The sequence below is a fragment of the Myotis lucifugus genome, unplaced genomic scaffold (assembly GCF_000147115.1).
Source record: "Myotis lucifugus unplaced genomic scaffold, Myoluc2.0 scaffold_38, whole genome shotgun sequence".
Taxonomy (NCBI): domain Eukaryota; kingdom Metazoa; phylum Chordata; class Mammalia; order Chiroptera; family Vespertilionidae; genus Myotis; species Myotis lucifugus.
The window spans coordinates 1,914,070-1,923,517 of NW_005871086.1; the positions used below are offsets into that span (position 1 = coordinate 1,914,070).

Genomic DNA, 9,448 nt, shown 5'->3' on the forward strand with positions numbered 1-9,448 from the left:
CACTAAGCACTCTTGGTTTCTTCAACTGAATTATGACATACTTCCAGGGTGCTCACATCCTAGGTGCCTTCTTGTGATTGTTCTATGCTTTCTAAGATGTGATCTTACTAAAACCCAAACACAATATCCCTCATACTTTGACTGACGCAGTGCACAGTAGTATTCTAGTAATCTCTAGAAAGTCATGTCGACTTTAGTTGACATTGGCAGTAACTTTATACTTTTACTTTTATTGAATTTTCATTTTACCAAAGCCCTTAGAGTTTGTTCACAAGGATTTCTTTAAAACCAGATTGGTCCCATCTGATGCTTGAGTCATTAATTTTTTTAAGTGAGAGACGTTAATGACTGAATTTCACCAAGTGTTTCAGTCTATTAAGGTTTTAATACTTTCAAATATTAGCCTTCCCTCCTATTTTTATTGCGTATAAATTTGATAAAATTTCTTGTGTTTCACCTACATCTTTGATTAAAATATTATGTAGAACATAAGAAAATGTTTTTTCAGATCACTTAAAACTTTTTCTAGGTTAACACCTACTATTATCAACAATTGTAGAAAGATAGCTAAGCTAAAAATAGATAAATAATACAAAGGTGATGAAAATGACCTTGTATTTCTGGAAAACATTCTGGCAAAAATTATAAAACAAATGGCTCATGAAAATTTTTAAAAACAAGTTTTGGACTTTAAACTGGTATCCTTGTTCAGTTTTTAAAAAATGTTCTTTCATTCTCCAAGATTCTTTGAAGACACCATTAGTAATTTTTAAATCATATCTGTAAATTCCCTCTGCACCCTGGGATATAATTTGCTTATGTCTAAAAGTTTAAGCTCATTTAAAACTAGAGGCCCGATGAACAAAATTCGTGCAAGGGGCTCGGCCCTCGCAGCAGCCCTGGCTGCCTCTCTACCCTGCCCCCTACCTCCCACCCACTGGTTGTCTGGAAGGTCCTTCCGCCGTCCAGTCTAATTAGCACATAGCTCTTTATTATATAGGATAACTGAGTGCTGTTTTATTTTATTGTCAAGTCAATCCCTCCTTTTCCTGGTGAAATTATTTTAATAATATATATTGTTTAACCCAATTTATCCCAAATAATGTCATTTTAACATGAAATTACTTTTAAAAACTACCAATGTGCTCTTTTGCATTTTTAAATACCAGGTCTAAAATATCCAGCATGTGTTTTATGCTTATAGCACATATCAATTCAGACTAATTTCAAGTACTTCTCCTTTTGGAAAGATCTTCCTTTGGAGCTGTCCATACTCTATTTTAAGTTGATGGGTTGCATCTCTTTCTCTCTTTAGAGGAAAGACATGGCCCAGTCTTTTCCTTTCATCTCATAAACTTTGCAAATAAGGAGACTTTCACCACAATGCTATCAGGTGGTGCTAGAAATACGTTCTTTCTTTTTCTTCAGTTTTTTTTCTTTTCTTTATTGATTAAGGTATTACATAGAAATACTTTATTAATCAGGCATTAATCCAGCAAAAAGCTCACTAAATTCCTTAGAGAAACTTATTCTTTCTTTATAATCACTTTATTTCACTTGTCTCTTAGTATGTTTGTCTCTTCCTCTCTTTCCCTCCAGTTACTTATTTCCTTAGAGTTACTTCTAAGATGACAATATGACTGGATTTCTGACCCTGGGAAATTTAAGAACTGGCTACAACACTACCCATCTTATATAGTATCAGTACTTATATAATTAAAGAACAATATTTAATAACATTTTTGGCAAAATGTTTTTAAATATCAGCATTAACTTTTTATTACTGTCCATCATGAATTTAAGTTCATTTTCTATTAACTATCACCTAGCCACCATTTATTGAATATTGATGTGGTGGGTACAGTCTTTTCAAGCTTATCTTCTAAACTTCATAGCTGAGTGCTGGCCTAAAGCATTTCAAGAACTGAGTGAAAGTTCATGGAGGGCCTATTGTATTCTTGTTTACTTTTCAATGCAAGGGATGTTTAAGGATGTATATTTATATTTCTTCATGTTGAAATGTCTTAACAATTAGGACTATTCTTCTCAGTAAAGTGAAGGGACATCTTAAGAAGTGAATATGAAATCCTAGTGTAAATTGTGGGAGTTAAGTTTATATGACCTCTATATTTCTGGATGAAGGTTGCTAATTTAATTATGAAAAATATAATTTTTCTTTGGCTTTTCAAATTAGCACAGATAAATAATCATGATAGCAGTGTTGGTGAAGGTGCAATGAAAGGATATTCAGAAGAATTGTTGGAGAGAATATAAACTCATAAATTTTTTTTCTGGCAGGTACTTTGGAAATACCCAGATCTTTAAAAACATTTATACCCATTAAGTAACAATCAGAGGTCTAGCAAAAATTAATAATAAGCCAGTTAATCACTATTTGTGTCATAATTGACTTACCATGCAGGGTATCATCTCCCCTTCACATGTCAATGAAGTCAGCCTCTGTGTCAGGGTTGAGGAGAAAGGGAACATTTCCAACAGGGCATCTGAAGGCTGCATTTTACTTTTGGGTGACCAACACCATTTCATAAGCCTAGGACAGGAATTAGAAGGTAAGTTTAAAAATTCAAATGCAGTGTTGTGAGAAATAATAGCCACTACCTTCCAGAGAGGATTTGTGTTGTTACTTTTCCCATTGGAAGGAGTCACATCTCATCTTCAGTTTACTTTTCTTCCCTACAAGAAACAAAAAGGAAAATGATATTAGTTTCCAATTTGGCTTTTACTTTTCTTCAGTAAGTTTTATTTTAAGGAGCACCCTGTAGTTTAGAATAAAGGTCACAAAACCCATGGCAAATAGTAGAAAGGATGAAATGAAGACAATATAAAAATAATAAAATAATTTTGCCTTTCAGTTGACAAAATTTGAAAGTAATAGTTTCTTTTTCAACTAGAAAGGCACTTTATCAAACTTACCTTTCCACACTCAAAATATAACACATATTTTTCTTTGCCCCATATTCATGAAATATTGGTACCTTCCCTTTGTTGGAGTTGATTCAGTCACTGATTAGGAACAAGGAACTGTCTGCAGATAAGCCTTCCCCTGCTCTTCACTTCCTCTGGACCTCAGAGTTCTGTCCCTGGGCCTTTCACATGCAGTGCACTTGGGGAAAATTTTTTTTTGAGGTTGGAAAATATGTGTTTCCCCCCCCAGCAATAATAAGAATGAAAGCCTGGATTCTCCACTTGTCCCCCGTGAAGCTATTGCTGGACCACAGCCAACTTCCCTAAAGGGACTCTGTGCTGAGATTCTCTCAGCTGGATGGACATTACCCCAGGGACCCAGCTTTGGATGAGTTTATTTCAAACATCTGATAAGTTCTTTTTTCACATTAGGCCAAAGATTCTATTCCATTTGCACTGTCCATTTGGCATGCAATTCTGAGCCTCTTTCTCTGATTAAAGGAACACCTATCTTGTTTGTTCTAGCTGCCCCTGCCCCCCCTTTTTTTGCCTTTCTGAAATGCTATCTATCTATCAATCAATCAATCTATCTATCTATCTATCTATTTATAATTTTTTAAATAATTTTTTTAAAGTTTTTTTTCTTTTTTTAATTGCTTAAAGTATTACAAAGAGTATTACATATGTCTCCTTTTTTTCCCCCCGCCCTTGACAATCCCCCAGCCTCCCCTACCCCCCAGTGTCTTATGTCCATTGGTTATGCTTATATGCATGCATACAAGTTCTTCGGTTGATCTCTTACCCCCCCCTCCTGTCCCCCAACCCTCCCCGGCCTTCCCGCTGTAGTTCGACAGTCTGTTCGAGGCAGCTCTGCCTCTGTATCTATTTTTGTTCAAAAGTTTATTATGGTCTTTATTATCCATAAATGGGTGAGATCATGTGGTATTTTTCCTTCATTGACTGGCTTATTTCACTTAGCATAATGCTCTCCAGTTCCATCCATGCTGTTGCAAATGGTAAGAGTTCCTTCTTTTTTACAGCAGCATAGTATTCCATCGTGTAGATGTACCAAAGTTTTCTAATCCATTCATCTACTGATGGGCACTTAGGCTGTTTCCAGATCTTAGCTATGGTGAATTGTGCTGCTATGAACATATGGGTGCATAGATCCTTTCTGATTGGTGTTTCGAGTTTCTTGGGATATATTCCTAGAAGTGGGATCACAGGGTCAAATGGGAGTTCCATTTTTAGTTTTTTGAGGAAACTCCATACTGTCTTCCATAGTGGCTGCACCGGGCTGCATTCCCACCTGCAGTGCACGAGTGTTCCTTTTTCTCCACATCCTCTCCAGCACTTGTCGTTTGTTGATTTGTTGATGATAGCCAGTCTGACAGGTGTGAGATGGTATCTCATTGTTGTTTTGATTTGCATCTCTCGGATGATTAGTGACTTTGAGCATGTTTTCATATGTCTCTTGGCTTTCTGAATGTCCTCTTTTGAAAGGTGTCTATTTAGTACTCCTCTTTTTTTATTTCTGATATTAACTATTTTCCACTAACTCTTTTTTCTTAACCACTCTCTCCAGATTTTTGTCAATTTTACTGAGTCTTTTAACAGAACCAATTCTTTTTAAAAATTCTTTCTATTACATGTTTTCTATTTGCTAATCTCCACTCACATTTTCATTATATTCTTATTTATACTTTATATATATATATATATATATATATATATATATATATATATCCTATCTAATAATAGACAGAGTAATTGATTGTACCTTCGCTACGCCCCCCATTGGCTAATCAGTGCGATATGCAAATTAACTGCCAACAAAGATGGCGGTTAATTTGCATACGTAGGCTCCAAGAGGTGGAGTGAAGACTGAAGGTGAGCTGGAGCCACGAAGATGGAAGATGGAAGGTGGCTTCAGCTGGGGCTGTGAAGACGGAGGATGGAAGGCGGCTCCGGCAGGAGCGAAGGCCTGGGTCCCGGGTGCTGGAGGAAAACCGGTGTCGGCAGCCAGGAGAAGGGAAGGCCTATTGCACAAATCTCTTCGTGCAACAGGCCTCTAATATATATATACATATATATATATACATATATATATACGTATATATATATGTATATATACGTGTATATATATATATATATGTATATTTCAGACTTCTTGTGATGCTTATTTCATTAATTTTTGGCTTTTCTAATATAAATAAGGTAGATATAACTTTCCCTCTAAGTACTGTTTAAACTGCATTTGGTAAGTTTAGATAGTGAAAGTTTTACTTATTATTTACTTCTAAATATTTTCTAATTTCCTTTATAATTTCTTCTTCAAGCTAAGGTAATTTAGAAGTATATCCTTAATTTTTAACACATAGGGACAGTATAATTCTCATTTTATTAGTGATTTCCAGTTGGGTTGCATTGTGGTCAAATAATATAATCTACATAAATTCAATAATTTCAATAAGTTTTGAGACTTACATTTTGGTCTAGAACATGGTCAGTTTTTGTAAAAATAATGTGTATGCTGTGTATGATCTTATATATGACCATTAAATCAAATTTGTTAATCACATTTGACAAATCTTCTATGTTAAATCTTCTATGTTCATAGTGACTTTTTAAAAAATATATATTTTATTGATTTTTTTTACAGAGAGGAAGGGAGAGTGATAGAGAGTTAGAAACATTGATGAGAGAGAAACATCGATCATCTGCCTCCTGCACACCTCCTACTGGAAATGTGCCTGCAACCAAGGTACATGCTCTTGACCAGAATCGAACCTGGGACCTTTCAGTCCACAGGCCAATGCTCTATCCACTGAGCCAAACCAGTTAGGGCCATAGTGACTTTTGATCTGCTTATGCTATCAGTTACCAAGAAAAGTTCAACATAATTGCTGATTCTTGTTGTATTTCTGTCCAGGTTTCTTTTATGTAATTTAAGGTTATGTTTATGTAAGCTAAAAAAAACATTCTTTTAATCCTTACCTGAAGATACATTTTTATTGATTTTTAGAGAGAAAGGAAGGGAGGAGGGGAAAAGAGAGAGAGAGAAAGAAAGAAGAAATGAAATGAAAGGAAGGAAGGAAGGAAGAAAGAAAGAAAGAACAAAAGAAAGAAAAAGAAAGAAAGAAAGAAAGGAAGAAAGAAAGAAAGAAAGAAAGAAAGAAAGAAAGAAAGAAAGAAAGAGAGAGAAAGAAAACTGATACTCCCATACATGCTGCAATCTGAGATTGAACTCCCAACCTATGTTTGTGCCCCTACTGGGAATTGAACCCATAACCTTTTTGGTGTATGGGGGATGCTTCAACCAACTGAGCCACCTCATTAGGTCTGTAAGCTAAATTTTACATATTGTTCTGTTGAGTTGAATCTTTTTAAATGAAGTTACCTTCCTTATACCTAATTATATGTATATTTTGCTATAAATTCTTTTTTAAAAAAACATCTATATATGTGCAGGAAAGGGTTAACTCAGCAGGCCTGTGTGGTCAAACTATACATTCCCCAAATTGGCCTGTTTTTAGTACTGGCCCATGACTGCCTCCTGGAGGATAAACTGGGAGTATTTTTCCTGATAAGTGTTTTTGTGTGCCTGAGGCCTTGGGACACACTGTATTAGTTTGATCTCTTGAGGGTTGGAGATTGAGTAGTTAAGATCAGTCATGTGAGTGCTTCATAACTAACCCCCAATAAAAACTCTGGACCCCAAGGATTGGGTGAGCTTCCCTGGTTGACAACACTTTGCATGTAATTGTTAATACCGTTGCTAGGCGAATTAAGCATGTTCCCATATGACTTCACTATGAGGAGACCCATGGAAGCTTGTACCTGGTTGCTCTGGGGCTCTATCCGATTTGCCTTTTCCCTTTGTTGATTTCAATCTGTATTCTTTCACTGTAATAAACTATGAGTATTACAACTTTTCTGAGTCCTGTGAGTCCTTTTAGTGAATCATCAAGCCCGACTGTGATCTTGGGGGCCCTCAACACAGTATATATACCCTTTTCCATGCTTTTACTTTCAACCTTCTTATATACTTGAGATTTTATCTTTAACACTTCATATGTGTTTATTGTTGACAGCATATGGTTGGATTCCTTGCTTCCTTTCTTATCCAGTTTGATAACCTTTTTTTTTTTAAAGTAAAGCAGTCAGTCTATTTATACATACACATATATGTATATAAAAGCCTAAGCAACCGTTACGGCAGAATGACCAGTTGCTATGATGCACACTGACCACCAGGGAACAAATGCTCAATGCAGGAGCTCCCCACTGGTGGTCAGTGTGCTCCCATAGGGGGAGTGCCACTCAGCCAGAAGCTCTGAGCCAGGCTTACAGCTGGCGAGCACAGCGGTGGTAGTGGGAGCCTCTCCTGCCTCTTTGGCAGCGCTAAGGAGCAGTGACCTGAGCAGTATGGAGCAGTGAGAAGGTGGGCGGTAAGGAGCAAGGGGTCCCAGACTGTGAGAGAGTGCAGGCTGGGCTGAGGGACCCCCACCCCCACTGCACATATTTTGTGCACTGGGCCTCTAGTGTGTGTGTGTATGTGTGTGTGTATATGTGTGTGTGTGTGTATATATATATATATCCTATCTAATAATAGACAAATATGGTAATTGACCATACCTTTGCTACGCCTCCCATTGGCTAATCAGTGTGATATGCAAATTAACCGCCAACAAAGATGGCGGCTAATTTGCATACTGCAGGTAGGGCGGGACAGCGCCATCCCGCCTGCCCCGCTGCCATCTGGGCCTGCTATCTGCGACCCGGGGCAGCGGGCGTCCGTGTGGGACCCAACATGGGGCGGCGCCCCAACCCCCGGATCGGCCCTGCTGTGTGCATGACCTGGGGAGGCGGGGCAGGCACCGAGGGATCGGGCCTGCCATCTGCCACCCAGGGAGCGGGCCTAAGCCAGCAGGTGGTTATCTCCCGAGGGGTCCCAGACTGTGAGAGGGCACAAGTGGGGCTGAGGGACACCTCCCCACCCCCCTCCCCTGCCAGTGCACAAATTTTTGTGCACCGGGCCTCTAGTATATATATATTATATATATATATATTTGTGTTTATATACATCCTCTTATTTTTTATTTTCTACTTATCCTAGGTGTTTGGTATTTTCTTTTTAAGCTTTATTTTGGATTGATTTTTGTTTTGTTTTCATTTTTTAAAGTTTTTAAAAAAAATCTATTTTTTATTGATTTCAAAGAGAAAGGGAGTGGGAAAGATAGAAACATCAATGATAAGAGAGAATCATTGATCAGTTGCCTTCTGCATGTCCCCTCCTGGGGACCGAGCCCACATCCTGGGCCTGTGCCCTGATGGGGAATTGAACTGTGACCTCCTGGTTCATAGTTTGACTCTCAACCACTGGATTAAGTTTACTTTTTATTGTTGACATTATTACAGATGTCCTCTATTTTCCTCCCACTTCCCTCCTCCACCCAGCTCCTGCCCACCTCAGGCCCTCACCACACTGGATTGATTTTTTAAAGTCATTTTATTTTTCTCTGTCTGCTACTTTGGTATAATATCTCTGGTTTCATTTAGTGGTTACTCTAGAAATTACAATGCATTAGCTTAACTGTCAAAATCTAGGATTAATAACTTTACCATCCTCCTACTCTAGCTGGATAGCTTCTGTTTACCTGTCCATAGCCTATTTCCTCCCTTCCTCTCTCTGCTCTGTGCCTCAGGAGATTGATCCGTATAGATTGATCAACTGGCCCCCTTCCCTCTGGTTGGGTATTTATTTCCCCAACTCCCTCTGCTAGGTCACAATGCGTGGGCTGGGACGCTACCCAAGTCTGGGGTACCTGTCAGTTGGCCTATTCCTTAGAGCTACCCCATTTGGTTCCTGCATCTGTTCTCACCTCTTTTCCTTTGGGCCTAGAGGTGGTGCTGGCTCCCTACTATTGGTTTCCTTAAACCCTGTCCACAGCTTTGTAAATGATACTTTTATGAAACCCTTCTCAAATTACTCAGTTTAAAAGTTTGTTTCTTCCTAGGATTCTGACTGAGACATAGACAGTATATGAACCTAACGTAGTCTAACTCTGTTTACTCCCTTCCAACTTATATGTCATCTTATTTATTATTTTTTAAATTATGAATTCTTTCATTGATGTTACAATGAATCAAAGCCAAAGTCCTACTCACACCTAGTATATTGTAAGATTTAATTGAGAAATGTAATATATATACAAAAAGTAATAAAATATAAATGTAGAGTTTAAGTATTTTAAAACCAATGCCTATATAACTATGACCCAGGTCAAGAAACAAGTGGGAAAAATGAGACAAGGAAGAAAAAAAGTCAATATTATTGTGAAGGTTATCACTGTGAGTGACAGGGTCTCATTCTTTTTTTTTTTTTTATTGATTTCAGAGAAGAAGGGAAAGGGAAAGATAGAAACATCAATGATGAGACAAAATCATTGATCGGCTGCCTCCTACACGCCCCACACCAGGGATTGAGCCAGCAACCTGGGAATGTGCCCTGACCTGGAAT

At 37.9% G+C, this 9,448-nt stretch overlaps 1 protein-coding gene across 1 annotated transcript in view; it reads right to left on the reverse strand.

Moving 5' to 3' along the window:
- The window catches only part of LOC102424070 (olfactory receptor 11H6-like), a 9,919-nt gene extending 7,257 nt beyond the window's left edge, over window positions 1-2,662 (reverse strand). Inside the window, exons 1-2 of the mRNA XM_023752836.1 lie at window positions 2,646-2,662; window positions 2,416-2,551 (exon numbers count right to left, since the gene is read on the reverse strand). The gene's annotated coding sequence lies outside the window, so the exon portion shown is untranslated. The remainder of the gene's footprint in view (window positions 1-2,415; window positions 2,552-2,645) is intronic.
- Window positions 2,663-9,448: the final 6,786 nt, after the last annotated feature.